At 52.3% G+C, this 17643-nt stretch overlaps 1 long non-coding RNA gene across 1 annotated transcript; it reads left to right on the top strand.

Moving 5' to 3' along the window:
- The first annotated feature begins 7005 nt into the window (after positions 1-7005).
- On the top strand, positions 7006-9455 carry LOC128150250 (uncharacterized). The gene is made up of 3 exons (XR_008237999.1): positions 7006-7315; positions 8406-8562; positions 8721-9455. It is a non-coding gene; the product is annotated as an uncharacterized LOC128150250 (long non-coding RNA).
- Positions 9456-17643: the final 8188 nt, after the last annotated feature.

The raw sequence follows: 17643 nt of genomic DNA, 5'->3' as shown, positions 1-17643 counted from the left end.
TGGGTGCTTTGCTGGATCAGGCGCAGCTTAAACCCCCCCCAGAAATGTAATGTTTCTTGGGCCAGGTGCATACGGGGAATGCTGTACCTTTGGCCCTTCCCTTTGGGTAAGTCTTTGTGAAGGTATTCAGGTATCCCAGGGACAGGGGATGTTTTATAAGCCTGGGGAGGTGTTGTCCATGCAGGGGAGTTGTCCTATAATAGCTGTGCCTCCTTCTTCTTTGCTTGCCCCAACCAGGTATGAACAGCTGGGGCTACAGAAGTGGAGCAGGAGGAGCTGTTGTACCCTCATCTGCAGCTCTTACCTTTAATGAGAATAAGCTTTCCCTTGTAGATAAGCCTTTATAGCAAAGTCTGGCCTGAAAGTGAGGGAGGCCCATTAACCCCTGAGCTGCTGAACCACCGCCTTAGAAATCCGCGTGTCCAAGCAATCAGTTTTCATTATGTCTCAGATTCTAGAAGGCCAAATTCTCACTCTTCTCAGGGGGCAAAGCAAGAGGAGTTTCTCGCCATCCGTGGCTCCGCAGCCATGAAGCAGTACACAGGAGGAGAGAATAAAATGGGGTCAGATCAAAGTATTCAATTGCAAATGGGAACGAAGCACTGTGCTCTTCCTCTGCTCCAGTGACAGGAGCAAGATGCAGGCACTTCAAAGTGCCATTTTTTTGCCTTTTGTTTTCAGCCAGTTCTAGTAAATGGAGCCCAGCCTGCCCTGATTTCCACTTCTTTCCTCATCTCAAGCGCTCACCAGACCCCTGTTTCACTGCTGCATGTTTTTGCACTAAACACTTGGGACTACCTGGTCACCTGGGGGCAGAAGCAGCAGGACTTGGACTCTCAGCTGAGGTAAACTGACTTCCAGGGCACTGAGCTGATTGAAACCAGATGTGCCCTCATGGCTTTTTTTTTTTTTATTCAGTTAATTTTATAAATCTCTGTAATATTTTGTCTTTCAGGACAGTATAAACCAACAGAATACAAACAAGGGATAACAGCCGTTCGCTCATACATTATGAATCGGCAGCAATCTAGCAGGAGCAGCATGCCGGTGAAGAACAGACCATCACTACCCCCACAAAAGGCATTTGTTCATAACCAGAGCCAAGGAAAAATAAAACTATTGGGGGGGTCATTTCCCCAGGTTTTCCCCTAACCTGCATGCCATGTAAGAGTTTTCATTGCATTTACCTTCAACCATGCAAATATAACCATACTAATCATCCAGATTTAGATCCAAGAACCACAGGGGCTAACCACGTGAGAGCCATAGGGCTGAGCATCCCTGCAGCAGCGCTGGCATCCCAGACTCTCCACAGCCCTTCACGCTGCCACCTCGCTTTTGCCGAGGGGGTAAGTGAGGCTGTGCGAGGCGACGTGACCGGCACAGGGTCACCCCTGGGGTCACCTCCATTCGGGAGTGGAGCTCGCTGGCTCTTGTCTCCCAGCCAGCATCACGAATCCTATGGGGAAAGTTTCCTAGTGAAAAAATAAACTCTTCCCACTTGGAATTTAAAAACAAAACCATGGAAACATTTCTCTCCATCTTAATGTTTTGCAAAAAGTTATTTTAACAAATTTAAATTTGGGGCTTGATTTGACCGGCCGATGCCCTTTGAAATAGTTGAATCCAGGCCATTGCCGCAACCATGTCGGAGCCAAGCCTCGAGCTCTGGCTCACCTGACACCCGCCAGCACCTGGGACATTAAACCTCCCCTTTCTCAGCCAAGAGGGCAGTGGTGGTCAGCCTCTCCCCAATTCCTGGTCCCTGCACACATGGGAGCTGCCACGCAGAATGCAGTATCTTGCTTTGCTCCCCCATGTTTCATTGCCCACTTATAAATAGTTTCTGTGCCCGGGGATGCTATGGACAGGTTAAAACCGCTGCCACCCGCAGCCGGCCACCTTGCTAGCATCACCAGAGACTGTCCCATATGCCTCTGCCCAGCAAAAGCTTCCTAAGAGGCAGTGACTACCACTCAAACAAACTCCAGGCTGTCCCTGCACAGCCCTACCTGCGCCTGACCCGGCACGAACCCCCTCGTCTCCTCTCCGTGCTTGTGGTGCACGGTCTATTTATTTCCTTGGAAAAAAAATAGGCTCTCACGGTGTCATTCTTTCCAGCCGCTTTCCACACAGCATCGCATTTCGCGGTGACTTCCAGATGGTGCTTGAGAAGAAAAAGCCACTCAGCGTGCAGCCGTCCTGCCCCGTGCACCTGGTTGGGGGGGGGGGGGTTGGGGAGCAGAGAGGAAAAACGGGGTTTGTGCCCCATGTCAAGAAGCGAGAAGGATGAGAGACAGCTGGCAGAGCGGAGGGGTTTGATCTTACAGACCCGGATGGGCTGCTAAGGGGCCAGGAATTGGATCTGCTTTTGCACCGTTGCCTCTGGTTTTATTTTTCACTGACCCCCAGGAAGGAAGGGGCTGGGGTGCAGCTGAGCCCTCAGTCCTCCGGTGAGGCTGGCCTGGGGTGGCTCAGCAGGTTTCCATCCAGCTCTGCAGGCCCAATTCAGCTAAGCCCTTACGCTTGTCCTGATAATTAAGTTTGTGCTTAAGGGCTTTACAGAACTGGCGCCTTCACTCGTGCGGTGACAGCTGCTGTAGATAACCAGGAGGAGAGCGGAGGAGGGTGGCAATGGAGGGGAGGAAAGGATGGAGGACACAGTCGCACCTCTGGCTCGAGAAACCTAAAATACAATGACCCTGTTTTCTCCATGGTTTTCCCCATTTTTCTTCTCCGTTACTAAAGATAGCGCAGCTCGTTAGCCCCATGTCCATCCTCGCCAGTGTTTCACCCAATGCCTGGTCCTGGACATGCCCCCACGTAGTCTACAGGGTGTCACTCGGGGCTGGTCTCCATGGTGGGGACAAGGGGAAGGCAATGGATGCAAAGCTCTTCCCTGACTTTCTGTGTGGATGCAGCATAAAAATCATGGAGGATGGCGAGAGGGGCAGAGGAAGGGGATATAAAAGCAGTCCGTGCCCTTGCTTTCTGTGCTTTTAAAAACTAGCAGTTGGTCAGGTTTGTTTTTTCTTGGAGCCAACAGCCAAGAGGCTGAAACAGCATCATCTTTACTCTTCCCTGGCCCTCTCCCTTGCCCACTGCTCCCAGCAGAAGGGCAGAGTTTCACAGCCATTTTGCAATAAGGTAAAGTCCACTGAGCAGCAGAGAATCGGGCTCAAAATCCTGGGCATGGGGGTTTGATGGGGACTTCACATGGCTTAGATGTCCCACTAGCACCTCCTTCAGGTTCCTGCAAAAGGAGGTGTCATCTCCATCCTTCTGCTGAACCCTGACAGCACTTGCAGGAGATCTGCTCCGAAACAGCATGGATGAGCAGTGGAGCCCCACGTTCAGGGGAGGAGAAGGTGTCCTCGCTGGTCTGCTCTGGAGATGGACCGAGGACCCAGCGTCCGGAAGGAAGCCAGCAGGAGATGCGAGCTTTCAGCGCAGCTCCAGATCATGCCAATACAAAAGGACACATTAAGAACAAAGAGTGTCTAGGTTAATATTTATATTCTATCAGGGGAAGTGAAATGCATTTTGGCTGGAATTGGTGTATGGAAGACATTTTCATTTAAAAAATTGAATCCGTTACTGAATCACCGCGTTTCACCTTTTTATTACGCTAGGGTTTTATTTATTAACAGGTTTATTTTTTTTAACAGGGTGACCTGCTGGTATTTATTTCCCCTTTTTAATCTGTTGGTCAGATGAGTAGTTCCCTGAGAAGAGTTGACCCTAGAGGCAACCACGAGCCCTTCCCACTTTCTGGCAGGTCACTTGCTAACACCAGGGAGACAGTGGGGGCCTGAGAAGCACAGAGTCGAGTCCCCTGCCTAAGAGGAAGAGAGGCAACGTGTAAATCCAAGCATCAGGAAGGCACCAAAACACAGGAGCTGACCAGGGGAATTCATAGTTTCTGTAGGATCTTGTCTCTGCTGTTGTACTTGTTTGGCTTTGCTGCCGTACTTAAAGCAATGTGGCTCTCTGCTGTGGCTGCTGCTATAATAGCACAAAGCAGCTTTTACACCAGTAATACTATTTTTGCACGGAAAGAGGACTAACATTATCAATGTTAGGCACATCTGTTCCAATATAACAGAGCCAATGCTCTAGCTTTGGGTGCTGTAAGTGCAGGTAAACCATCGCGTCCCCACCACAAAGCGTGGCAGAGGCTGAACGGGTGGGTGCAAGGCAGCCCCCAGAAGTTTCCCCAGCAGGCTTAGCTTCGTTAAAAGTTGAAAGGACTGAGGAGAGAAAATCAGTACTGAAAGTTTAATGAAGTTAGGAGGATAGTTGCTCACCCAGCACTGAGCCCCAAGCTCCACTGGTTGTTGGATAAAAGCCTTTTAAAGGCAGACTAGGAAGAGCTACGGCCACAGTGCAGGTGAGGGGCAGAGGACACCTGAACCAGGATGAGCTGGGAGGTCTGACTCTTCGCAGGCATCAGCTCCTCTGGGTTCGTGGTACGTCTGGGCTCGGGGAGCACATCCAGGCACTCGGGAGAGAGGGACTCTGACCGCAGGGGTCTTGGCAACGCTTGTCTCCCCGCTCTCTCCTGCACGTGCACGTGTGTACAAGAGCCAGCATGGTCTCGTATGGTCATGAGCCTGTCCCATACCAGTCTTGATGAAAGCTTCTTACTGGTGCCTATTAAATCAAACCATGATGCTCAGCACTGACCTTAACTCTGACCTAAAAAGACCTACATCTGTCAAGGAGCAAGAAGTAATCCCATAAAATCCTCAGCTTCCTACTTAAGAGCAAAGGCTAGTTATCCTTTTTCCTTCTGCCCCGAGAGCTCGCTAAGATGGGGATCAATGCAGTAATTGCTTCTTTGGGGACTCGAGGAATGAATAACTAAAGTAGCTCAGCTCTGCAATCCTGCACCTACTCAGCAGCAGCTCTTCCTTCCCTTTCCAAAGGCTGCAACCTGGCTGCAATGGGGACAAGGGTTCCTGCTCCCAGGGAGGCATCTTGCTCCCTGCTTCATGACCCACCACTCAGAATAATGATGCAGCAGGACGGTTCCTCCCTCCTCTCACCCGCCGCTACTCCTGCCATTCCCAAAGCAGCAGGGAAAGGACCCTGACTCCAGCTCCTCACATCCCATACGGTTACAGGCATGGGGGTAGGACACAGTCTTCACCACGTAACCCCTTCTTCCAGCAAGGCCCCCAGCGAGGGTCACCACGGTTAGTTTTACATGGCTCTGGGTACTTCCCATGGTAGGAAGCGGCCCAACAGCTGCTGTCCTCCGGCAGCTGCATCGTCTGGTCAGCCCACAGGGGAAGGGATGGGCTTTATCTTAAATCTGTCACTGCTGTTGAAAAATTGTAATCAGCCAGCTCAGTCATGCCACTAAAGAAGAGACGAATTCTCTCCTCACCTACCTCTATCGACATCAATGCAATTGCACCAGGGGAAAACCCACCCCCTTTGCCCCGCTGAGGGTACCGCTCCCAGCTGCTGGGGGTACCCAGGACAGACAGTGGCCCCCATCCCACCCTGTGCCCGTAGGTGGGGGCAGCCCCCCCTCCCTGCCACTGAAACCTGGGCACTGAAACTCCTGCAGAAAGCCTGTTAGGGGAAAATTGCCTCCAGAGCTGCACCAGCGGGACAAGCTGATGCTCGCCCGGGTCTCGAGTCATTCCAGATGGGTGTCAGGCACAGTAAAGCTGCATCCGCAGCCCTGGTGAGCAGGGAAAGCAGCTGGCTGGCGAGGTCTGGATCCACAGCTCTCCTCCTCCTCCTCCTCCTTCTCCTCCTCGTGTGCGAGGCCATCTGCGCTCACCGGCGTGTGCGGGACACGCTCTCTGCCGGGAACGCGCGGCCCTGCAGCATCCCTGCACCATTCCCTCTGCGGGAAGCGGCCACAGCCTGGCCCCGCGTGGGTGTACGCAACTATTTCTCTTCACGTACAGGACAGACGAGTCACACCATATGCAGAACTGCTCGGTGTTTCGCAGTTACAGAGAAAGCCTGCGCGCTGGTTTTGCGGAGGGAACTCCCGTTTCGTAGGCAGGCGGCACCAGAGGGTTTGTGGGTGGGAAGGTGTCTTTCCAAACACAGCCTCAGCCACCACCAGCTTTGTCTTGCAGTCAGGGTGTTTCTGCAACACGGAAATCTATCACCATGTCTCCCTCCCCCCTCCCCAAAAAAGAGCACTCGACAGCTGAGGAAGCAGGTTGCGAGCACAGTCACAACTGATGCTACAAGAAGTGGCACTCGTCCCACAAGCAGCCTCTCAAAATGCTCTGCGAACCCCACGCATGAGCATCACCAACACCTCCGTGATGCACAGCCACTCCTACGGGAGGGTTTGCTGATCAGGCCACGCTAGCCAGGCTCTGTAGCAGTTTGGCAGGCATGAGGAAGGACAAGGATGGCCTTCTCCGCTTGAAATTAAAGGCTACGTAAGCAGGCAGGAGAACTAGCAGCCACCCCTGCTGGCGCTGAGCGAGGTGGCTGGAGCTGGCATCAGGTGGCAAATGTCCCTGGACCTTCAGAGCATCTTGGTTTGTATGGAGGAGGAATCATCTTATTTACCTGGCCGTGGACCACAGGGTCTCACCACTGTGGGACACATGAGGGTCAAGCCTGCTCACAGATGGAGCCAACAGATTCACGGGTATGTTGGACATGGTCAAAACCTGTGGCTCAGCTGCGGTGCCTGGAAGCAGGGGATGGGATAGGGCTACTGCATCCACACCTCACTTGAAATGTGGTGTTCCCTGACCTGGCCAAAATCACACTGGGCTTGCAAGGTGGGACTGGCTGGATGAACACGGAGCTGCAGAGGCATCAGGCGCCCACATCCACGTCTGCAAGGAAGCTCCTCTCCCTTATCGGTGCCTGTGTTGACCCAGCCTTGCTAGCGCCTGTGTCTTGAGAGCTATCAGCCTCACCAACCTGAGGGTGTGCCTGGTGCGGGTCCTTACGGAGATAACCCAGCTCTGCAGCAGCGAGCATTTCTGGAACCAATGCTCCTGGGTGCTGCGATACACCCCACTTCTTGTGGGGAGCCCCTGGACCAGCAGAGAGACCATCATTAGGGAGATGGGAAGGAGGACGGTACAGTGGTGGGGCTGGCCAAGGCTTGCTGTGGACTGCTTTGACAGAAAAGCAATCACTCACGCTCCACCTAAAGGTCTGTGATTTAATCCCAGGGGACCAACAAGGGGAGATCCAAGATAAACAACATCTGTGCATTCACAAATAGGAAATGGAGTTGCTTTCATGTCCTGAGCCTGTTGATTAACCAGGGTTGTTGTTTGGCTTGGCACTCGCTGCTCGGTGACTTGGAAAGAAGGTAACTAAAAGAGATCATTTGGATACACTCCCTAAATTCAAGTATCTTTAAATAGCGCGCAGGTTTGCGTTTTGCCTACAGAAGACTGATGGGAAAAGGTAGCAGAAGAGTGCAGATGGCTATCAGAAAGGAACCTGTGTTTAGTCTGCTTGTGCCAGATGGGAATGGAAAGTTCGCTCCCTTGCCAAGTGTTTAAAAGAGGAAATAGGATGTGATATTCTGCCTCCCACTCCTTTCTCTCCCCTGAAACCAGCCCGCTGCTCTACTTCCATTTGTTGTAAAAAGGAAAAAAAAAAAAACACAGCTTGGCCCACGTAAAGCCTTGGAGACAGTTAGAGACACACCTCGTTCCTTTTTAATGTGTTTATTATGTGGAGATGGATGGAATAGTATATTTTTATACACAGCTGGGTCCAGCACCTGTCTTTCAGTCTCTCATATTCATCCATGTAACAGAAACAAAACTGCAAAGTCCCCGAACCACAGAGATTCTCTGCTGTCATCTCCCTATCTCTGGCAAGGAGGAGGTGAACCTCTGCCGCAGCTCAAGGTTCATGTCAGACACCTTGACTGACAAACCTACCTGTGTGACGGACCAAAACTTCTCACCTGAAACTCCCTTGATTTCCCCTGGTTAATAAATCCAGGTCCGCCCTGAGGTGCGGCTGCTTGGGGGAGTTGTGGAGGTGGTGGAGGCTGCGAACCTGCAGGGCTGAGGCCGGTTTAGGGCATTATTTTAGGGAGTCTCAGGGGTTAACCCCAACACGGCCCTGTTGGCCTGAGCGCTGTAGCAACCTCAGTGATGTGGTGCATCAGTAAACTCTCAGGCTAATCTCGGAAATCTCATGGATGTGGATGATGTGGATCACAGAATCACAAAGGAGCTTTGGGCAGAAGGGTCCTGGTCCAGGGTCTCCTGTCCAGCCCCTGCTCGGCGCCAGGCTGGCCTGAAAAGCTGAAGCAGGCTGCTGAGGGCTGGTCCAGCTGAGCTATGAGTGCTCCCCAGAGCAGAGACCCCACTGTCTCCCCAGGCACCGGTTCCAAGGTCTCACCATCCCCATGGTGAATATTTTTCTTTCTCTCTAACCAGAACTTCCCTCGCTGTGAGTTGCGCCTGTTGCCTCTTGCTCTGTACCTCCAAGAAGAGTCTGGCTCCACCTTCTCATCAACGCCCGGAGGTGGTGGATGACAGTGGTTAGATCCCCCCTTCGCTGCTTCCTCTCCGGATGGGACCAACCCACTGCCAGGTAACTTAAAAAAATGTCCTAATTGCAGTAATATCCACCCAGCTGGTCTCAAGCATGGGCATTTCAGCAGTGTCCTACAGCTGTAACTTCTGTCGGCTGCCTTTAATCACTTATTGCCCCCGATAATTAAAGAACATTTGTATGAAACCTTTTCGTAGAGTGGAAAGGCCTCTTCTGCTCCAGCCCCTCTCTGTGTGCACCCAGAAACAAAGCCATGACCGAGCGGAGCAGCAGCGTGTGTTAACAGTGGAGCCATCAGGAGAAAAGCAAGCATGACTTTTATCACATCTTCCCATACAGTCTCCAGGCCACCCCACAAACACACCCACCTCGTTCGCAAAGCCACGGGGCGCTGGGTCTGGGCATGGTCCCCACCACCGCAAAGGTCCCTGAGGGGAAGAGGAGCAAAGCCCAGCGCCCACCCGGCTGAGGATGCTGCAGCCACCGGGCACTGACCACACAGATATCTTCAGCCCAAAAAGGACACAGCTCCTCGGAGGGGAGACGGGGCACCTCGCTGCAAGGCAGAAGGCTGAGCGTGGTGGCCGGGGTGCGAGCAGGAGGGTGGGCAGGGGGCTGGTGCAGCCCAGTCCCCTGCCTGCCCCTGCCCTGCGTGGGAAGCCGCCAGACAGTGGCTCGCCTCTGAGGAACCGGAGATTTAATGAGCAGTTTTGGGAACACTCTCAGCTTTCCTACAAAGCTCTTTACTGTCTCTGGCACTAATTACTAAATGTTTCCGAAGCCGCTGTCTGGATGAAACGAGGCCCTTCGTTACAGCGACGTTGTTGTGGGTAGCAGGGCGATACTCGGCAGGTGTCTGCTCCACCCCGGGGGGGGAGTGTGGATGTTATTCCTATCTTTTTCTCACGGGGAAAGAAAGGATAAGGCCTCCCTCTCGCCCTGGAGAGAGGTGCTGTTGCTTGCCCTGCCAGGGGACAGGGTGCCCTGCCTCTGCTCTGGGAGGATGCAAGGCTCCCTGGTGCGGGGTGCAAGGGAAGCGGGCAGATAGACGCCTGCCCAGGACATGTGTGACAACCTGCCTCAGACAGGCAGGAAATCCAGATGGAGACTGGTGAGACCAGTTTAGTAGAGACAGGATCCCAGGAGAGGAGGGGAGAAGGAAAGACAAGGAGGAGGAGAGGTGAACACAGGCTGGCTGGGTGGCTCGGACCTGACTGGCAAGAAATGAGAGCCGTGGAGTTAGGACAGGGCTGGGTTCACATGGGGACAGTTGTGGGAGAGATACTTGGGTAGTGCCAGCCCTTTTTGCAAAAAGAGGTGCCATGAGGAATCATAGAATTGTTTAGGTTGGAAAAGACCTTTAAGATCATCGAGTCTAACTGTCACCCATGCCCTCTAAACCATGTCCTGAAGTGCCTTGTCTAATCATCACCCAAAGGCCATCCTGACCGCTGCAAGTGCCTACCTTCAGCAAAGGCAGGGCACAGGCAGGCAGGAGGCAGGCTGTACCCCCAGTCTGCCAAGGAGCCCACCACATTCCATCCCTTCTCCCTTTCCTTGCCTGTAAGAGGCAGGGAACAGTGCTGAACTGCATCCTGAGCGGTGTCAAGCCCTGCTGCTGTGCAAGAGCCAGTTTTTCTAAGCAAGGCTCCCCAGATCACAGCCACCTCGAAGCTGCTGGATGGTCGCATCCCCCCAAAAATGGGCAGCCCGGCAGGGTCTCGCTCCCCAGCTGCACACCTTGGTCTCAGGTATGGAAAGGTAAAATCTTTCCAGTCGCCCTGGGCTCCTGAAAGATAAAGTGCTGGTTAAGGAGAGCTTGTGACAAGCAATTTGACAAGCCGAGTTAGAAGCGCAGAGAGCAGTGGCAGCCGAGCGGGGTGCATCTGGCCACGAGTCGGGGGGCCGAGCGCATCCCTGCTGCAGGGTTGCTGCTGGCTGCACTTATGCAGGGAGGGATTTAGCCCTAAGAGTCTTAGTGACGCATCTTGGGAGACTTAGGTTGAGCCTGACTTGCAGAGACGTGACCTGTGCTGCATTTCCTGTGGTCACCTGCCAGTCGGCATTACGTGAGCTGTCACCCGCTCCCAGGCACAACACGTGAGCGTGGTGGCACAAGGACTTGGAAGACAAGGAGGGGAGAACCAGCCCAACCCCTTACTGGGTCCAGCCTTGCACCTGCACCGAGGCTGCTGGGACAGGACATGGGACCGGTCCCAAAGGACAAAAAACACCGCTTACAGCTGGCAGGGAACCAGCAGCCAGTTTGCTGTTGCTTTAACTGGAAAGAGGATCTGGCTCAGGGACCCCACATCTCTCAGTCATCAACAGGAGAGTCCTTCCCGCTGCCTTGGAGGGGTCAGTATTTAGGATGGGGGAGAGCCAGGACTGCGGTCGCTGAGCGCCGGTTCCTGTTTGACCCATACTTGCAAGAATTACAGTATGAGTCACTGCAAACAAAGCAGCAAAGACTAAGGCATGATTTAATGACGTTGTTAATGATAATCCCATCCATAGGTGTATTTTTGTAGCCAGGGAAAATGAGAAAAGGAAAGCACATGTCTTTGACTTGCAGAACGGCAGCCCCAGGGCTGGCACCAGCAGTGGGAGGAAGGAGCACCTGCAGAGAGCACCCAGGTGGTTTTCGCTATGAGGGCTGGCATATACAGAGTCCGTCCACCCCGAGAACTGACCTGACTTTGGTGACCACGTTTAGCTGAGATGAAAGTTGAAATAAGGCCGACTGTAATCCCCAAGAAACCAGGCCACTCTCAGGACTCAGGACAATCAGGTCCCATTAAAAAGCATCTGCCAGTCTGATGTCCCGAGGGTTTCATTATCTTACTTAGCTAGAAGTCATCGGTGAGGACTGATCTCCTGCGGACTTTGGAAGGAGATCGAAAGCCGCTGCGTGACAGTGTTGGCACAGGGCAGTTTCAGGTGCAGCAATGTTCATTTTCCAAATTTCTCGGCTCCCAAAGGCAATGGGACAGTGCCTTTGGCAGGTAGTGTGCTCGGCTTCCTCACTGAAAGACATGGAAACTTAGGAGGAGAAATCTGACAGTCTTGGGAGTGAAAAGTGAAGTGCTTGAAGTGCTCAGTACGGGACAGGGCACAGCTAATGAGCAGCAAAGAGGACACCATGGAAATGCTTGCTGTTGTTTGCTTCTTTCTTCGGCATCCATTTGTCTTTTGGCTACTGCAAAGTCTCCGAGCCATAATTAGGAACGAACTCGTTGCAAGAGTTCCCAGATCTAATTGAGCTCTCTTGAAACTAAACCATTTATAACAACCTTTTGCAAGGACAAAACACTATGTACTCTCCTTTGGTACAGCTGAGAATATGCTGTCCTGGGGCCTGATGAGCTCTACTGCAGCAGACAAGTGATAGGCAGCAACTCAGAGACCGGCTCCTTGCACCAGCAGGCAAACGGTTAAGCAGCTTGAACCTGATCCCATTGAAATCAATAGGAATTTTAAGATCCCTTAAGCAGGAGTCCTGGGGTGCAGAGCTCAGGTCTGGCTGCAGGGGATATTGCTAGTGGAGGGGAACCAGAGCGGGCTGTTAGGAAGAAGATGTTTTCATTTCCAATGTACCTGACCTTCAAAGGGTAGCGAGATCCCTAGCCCAGTCCCTAACTGAAGTGCATCTAATGGGACCTTTATTTTCTTTTTTTAATCGACAAAGCACGCTAACTGCCCTGCCTCTTGGCAGGCCGAGCGAAAAGGCTCACATTACAGTGGCAGAAGCATACAAGGCCAGATCCAGACCTCAGCTGATGTTCTGGACCCCTTGCTCCTCCTCTCTCGTGAACAGCTAGACCTGGGTGGCAGCTGAGGATTTCGTAGTGTATTTTTGGAAGAGAACTCTCCTGGCTGTCTAGAAATCATCCATTTGCCTTTCTGCCTGTCTGGGGCAAGAGCACATGATGCCAAAGTCACAAGCTGGCCCTGGGTGACACTCAGGCATCCCTGGCTAGTATGGGAATAGAGCTCAGGGGCATGGTGGAATGAATCATTTATCCACTAAAAAAAGGTAGGTTTGGGCTAAAAAAGAATGTTTGCAAATGCCACCCTAAGTCAGCAGACAGATACAGCAGCACTGCAGACAGCAGGATTAAACCCAAGTACAATGAAGCCCTCCTGGCTGGCTTCAGACAGCGTCTTTTGGGGAAGATTTTTCGTTTTGCTGAGAAAACTGAACCACCAGAAACATTCACTTCAGATTGATCTAAAATGAACCCAGCTGACCTTCTTTCTGATTTGATTAATAGGAGGAAGAATTGATTATTTGTACAGTTTTAATAACAAGCCATCCAGGAAAAGCCTTGGACTGTGGGTGAGCTGTGTCAGGAGCCTCCCGGAGAAGGGAAAGGTGTCCCAGCCTGACCTGCAGTGGCTGCAGCACCATGAGCTCAGTGGAGATCCCCAAGGCTCACCAAGGTGCTTGCTCATCCCGAATCCCAAGCCTTGCATGTTGCAGTTGGATGGCACCCCTCATGGCTTAGGGGTGCTGCCAAGAGCATCTGCATTGTCAAAAAAGTCCTTGTTGCAGCAGGCTTTACAAGAAAGAGCAAAGCCAGCCTGGAGCATTTGGAGCGGGGCTGGAAAAAAGAAAGACTTGCAGCATTCTTTTACTATTAAAGTTATTTTAAAATGTCAAAATGTTTCTAAAATACAAAAGGCCACTATGTAGAACTAGCCAAAACCAACACGATAATATAACAGGAACTCATCTGCCCTTTTTTATGTCCTCCTGCCCTCCATCCTCAGCAAGACAAAGCCCAATGCCAGACAACAAGCCTTATGTCCAAAGAGGTCACGATTTGCAAGAGCAAAGGGATTTGGCAGAAGCTGCAGTTGCAGAACAAAGTTGCGCAGCAGCAGCTTGTTTCTTTTGGGAATGCGAAAGAAGGGACGTTGTTAAGTAGTAACCTTTACGCCTTTAATCCTCATTTCACTCTTCTCACCCTCAACCCCTTCCCCACCAGCAAATTTACCTGCCATCACCCACCCGGGTGGCACGACAGCGATCAAGGCACAAGAGCCCTCAAACTAAAAGACCGGCCTGAGCAGCAGCAGCAGCAGCAGCGTGTGTCTAAACCTCGAACGGGGTTTCTACCCGAGGGCCAGAGACTTCAGGTGTTACTTGAAACGAGCCGACGTCGCTGAAGGTTGTTCCTCCTCTCCCCTGACATAGCCTTTTTTTTATGCTTTAGCTGGAAAAATGAGTCCAGCTGGCTGCATTTTTGCAGGCAGGGTGAATGATGGCCCAGGGTTGGGGGGGGATTTCTTTTTTTTGGGGGGTGTTCCCCCCCCGAAGGAAGCGGAGCAGCCGCCGGCGGTGCGGCCAGCCCCTGCCATGGTGTTTCCTGACAGCAGAGGGGGTCATCGGGCCGCTTTTCCTCCGCCTGCCGTGCGGGGCCCGGCCCGCCGCCTGCGGAGCGGCCCGCGGGGCTCGGCCCGGCCGCGGCCCGCACCGCCTCCACGGGGCTCCCCGGCTCCCTGCGGCCTTCGCCGTCCTGCTGCTTTCCCCACCCGCGGCGGGGAGCGGAGCCACCCCACGGAGCCCAGCGGCTGCGGGGGCACGGGTGGGCTTCGTTCGGCGTCAGTCTGGCCTCCCCACCACCACCACCACCCCGGCTGGCACTGGCTGGTTGGGTTCTTCTTGTCGTCCGGGTGGGGAGGGACGCGGAGGTGCGGGGATGAAAAGGAGGAATGGGTGCAGCAGCTCTCTGCCTGGGAGGGAGGTCTCCGGGGGCTTTTTGCCCCCCTCCTCATCTCCACGGGCCTTGGGTGGGAGAGGGAGGTCTCAGCCGTCGGGGAGATGCAGCTCCTGAGCTGCTCTCGCTCCATCTCGGAGCAAAACCCTGGGCAAAACTCGGGAGCACACCTCTTACCTGAGAGATGTCCCCCGATGGGGGTCTTGACGCAGGGTGGAAGCTCATTCCCACCGCGGAACTGGAAGGTCCTCGGCTCTGTGGGACCTTGGGTTGCAACCGAAGCCGGGCTGGTCCGACACCGGCCAGAGGTAAATGTGGTGAATGGAATTCACTCGGAGCAGATACGACGGTGGGACACAGCCCCACCGAGCTGCTGTGCCGTACACCCTGCCCAGTGCCGGCCTGGTCATGGAGCTGGTCCCCATGAAATGGTGGATGTAATGGCAAAAGGAGGCCGAGCCGGATAACAGTACACCTTTTACAAATTGCTTCAGCTCCTGGGGATGAAAGGTATTCTATGAAGCTAAAATATTAAAACTACCCTGGATTATTCATTAAGCATCAATTATCATCATCACATTTACTGTCAGATGTTTCAGCGTTGCTATTCTGCTCTAGGAGGGAACATATTTTTAGGCTGCTTTCTGAAGGAAGGAGGTTCTTGGGGTCAGTCGTGCGGTCTGGTTGTCTCTCTGTCCTCACTGATTTGGGAACTTCCTGGTTCATTTCGGCTGAAGTTTACAGAAGGCTGGAAGTCTCCAAAACACTATGTACTGGAAGTCTCCAAAATACTATGGTCCTGCAAGTTAATTAGCAAAGGGGATGGTGGGGGAAGCCCCTAGACCTAGCTAGTGGTGTGGGTGCAGGAAGAGCAGGCACCTGGTGGGGTGGGCACGGATACTCCCGGCTGCGGGAGAAGCTTCAAGCAGGGTGGCATCGCTGCCGGCACCGGAGAGCTCAGCCATGGGATGCAAGGCCCCGGGAGACTGGGCTTCCCTAACTCTGTTCCCCACTGAAATTGTTTACTGAAATGCCTGTCAGGTATGAATTAGCTGTTTATTATACATTCTTTTTACTACTTCTGCCTTCCCTTGTTTGTGCTTTTATAGCATTATAAAGTTGGAACAAGTTTTGGTTTAGGAATAAAGCCAGCCTCATCTGCAAAACAGGATGTTCCAAAATAAGATCTAATTTTCCTTTGCGAGAACCTAAGGTAAAGTAAATTGATATCTACTCTAAAGGCAAACACAAACAAGGACTTATTATTTATCATTAAAACATCTTAAAAAGGCTCTAGAGCCCTAAAAACAAAAGTTTGATGCGGTATAAAAGAATTATGTTTCTGAGATGTATCAGTTCAATAATTAAAACAGCATCTATGAAATATAAATGTAAGATATTAATAAATTAAATTAAATTAAAGCCACTGAAAGCCAATTATCTTGTAAAAGATCTCTGATAGCTAAACTAATGAGATGTAGAAAGATTAATTTAGATCCCCATTTTAGGAGGTGATTATAAATTGCTATAATGCCACATCCAGTTACTAGGTTGTTATTGAAACTTGTGAAATACATTTGGAAGGGCTTTTAAATATTCAGAATGAAGTAGAAATTAGAAAGGAGTTAGAAATAATTAAAAATTAGCTGTCTTGTTACATTGCAGCTTTAATCCTATTACATCTTCTAGTTTACAAAACTTCAGATGTCTCTCAAAGTATTGATCTGCAGGGATGGTGGGATATACAAGCAGGGATTTATGTGTTTTAATAATTACAGAACTTCAAATATGTCTTCCTGTTTCACTTATTTGGGAAATTGTGTCTCTGTAGGATTATCGTGCTTGCTGCTGGTGCTGCCTGATGGATTTCTTTGGCTGTAGGGCAGGTTGGGCCATCACCCGCAGTCCCGTCGAGTGCCCATAGACTCACCGCTCTCCTTGCAGCACCTGGTGAAAATGCTGAGGAGCATCAGTCATGGTCTTTTTAGTCAGGGCAAAGCACAAGGCCTTCGCTCCTCTGTGGCTACAGCTGTTGTAGCTCTAAGCAAAGCACAAGGCTCTTGGGGACAACAAGAAGAATGATGGTGATGCAATGCATGCCTATAGCTCACGAAATACAGTCTTGCCACTGCCAGAGGTTGGCCATGGAGGTTCACCAACCTTGCTTTGGTTGGGACTTGCCACGCAGGGAGCTTCACGTGAGCTCTGTAGCTGTAACAGCAACCGTCTAACAACCCGGGACCCTCACCCATCTGCACTCAGGTTTTTCTTCGCCTGGTCCAAGAGGTGCCGAGAGCCCTCCAGCAGCACGGCTTGGCTGTATTTCTGCAGGGCAGCAAGAGCAGCTGCGGGCCCAGCAATCACTCCCCGAGCCGGGAGGAAAAACGCAGCCTGGGGTGCAGGCAGGGGAGGGCAGTGGGGCCGTGAAACCTCCGATACTGGCAGCCCCGGAGCTATGAAGCACTCCCCCGTGGGCAGCCACTGCATCGGCGGAGGAACGTGACCTTGGGGCTGGGAAACACCGCTTGCGGGCAGCAGGGAGGGCGAGGAGCAGGTCTGCAAGGTGTGCCCAGCTCTGCCTGGAGGGTCAGTGCGGACGTACCCAGGTCTGGGCACCGAGGAGCACGGCGGAAGAGCCTTGGACGCAGGGTGGACACAGCCCCAGGTGGACTCTAGCAGAGGAGGAGGAGGCAGAAACCCCACTACCACCACCACCACCCTGGAGAGGCAGACGGAGGGGCCCCACCATCAGCATCGTGCTGCTTGGAGGTGAAGGACGCGGGGCTGCGACACCCGCAGCCCTCCCCTGGTAGCGGAGGGGTGAGCATAACCCAGGGAAAGCTGCAGTGGCTGAGGGAGGGGATGGGTTGGATACTGGTAAGGGATTTTTTTTTCCTTTTATCCCCTTTCTCTCTAATATTCTAGATAATACTGTCTAGCATTGTAAGTAGATTGATAAGCACTCTCCGATCAGACTGTTAAAACTTTTAAACAGTCAAACAGCAGATTATCCCGTGTAAGGCATGTTTCTCTAGCCCACATAAAGGCATGAGCTGTGGTGCATTGAACTAGTGGAGAAGGCAGCAGCCCTCCTGGGAGCCCTTATGGCATTTTTGTGAGCAGCCCTTCTGGGAGAGCCTTTTTTGGGTGCCGTCCTGGGGCAGTCAGGGACAACCAGCAACAAGGCTACCCTGTGTTCCCATAGCCCCAGCAAGTGTCTTGCTTAAAGCACAGCACCCAGTTTTAGGGGCAACACAGGCACACCTTTAAAGACTTGTTGAAATTCTTGAACTGGGAAATCCAGCAGGAGGGAAAGCCCTCTGCCTTCTGCCTGGGAGCCTCTAAGCATCCCTGGACAGGGGAACGAAAGCCCTCTGCCTTGTTTGTGAAAACAGCT

The sequence above is a fragment of the Harpia harpyja genome, chromosome 13, assembly GCF_026419915.1.
Source record: "Harpia harpyja isolate bHarHar1 chromosome 13, bHarHar1 primary haplotype, whole genome shotgun sequence".
Taxonomy (NCBI): Eukaryota; Metazoa; Chordata; class Aves; order Accipitriformes; family Accipitridae; genus Harpia; species Harpia harpyja.
Note: the sequence above shows the minus strand (reverse complement) of the source record. Positions and strands in the feature narration are given on the sequence as shown.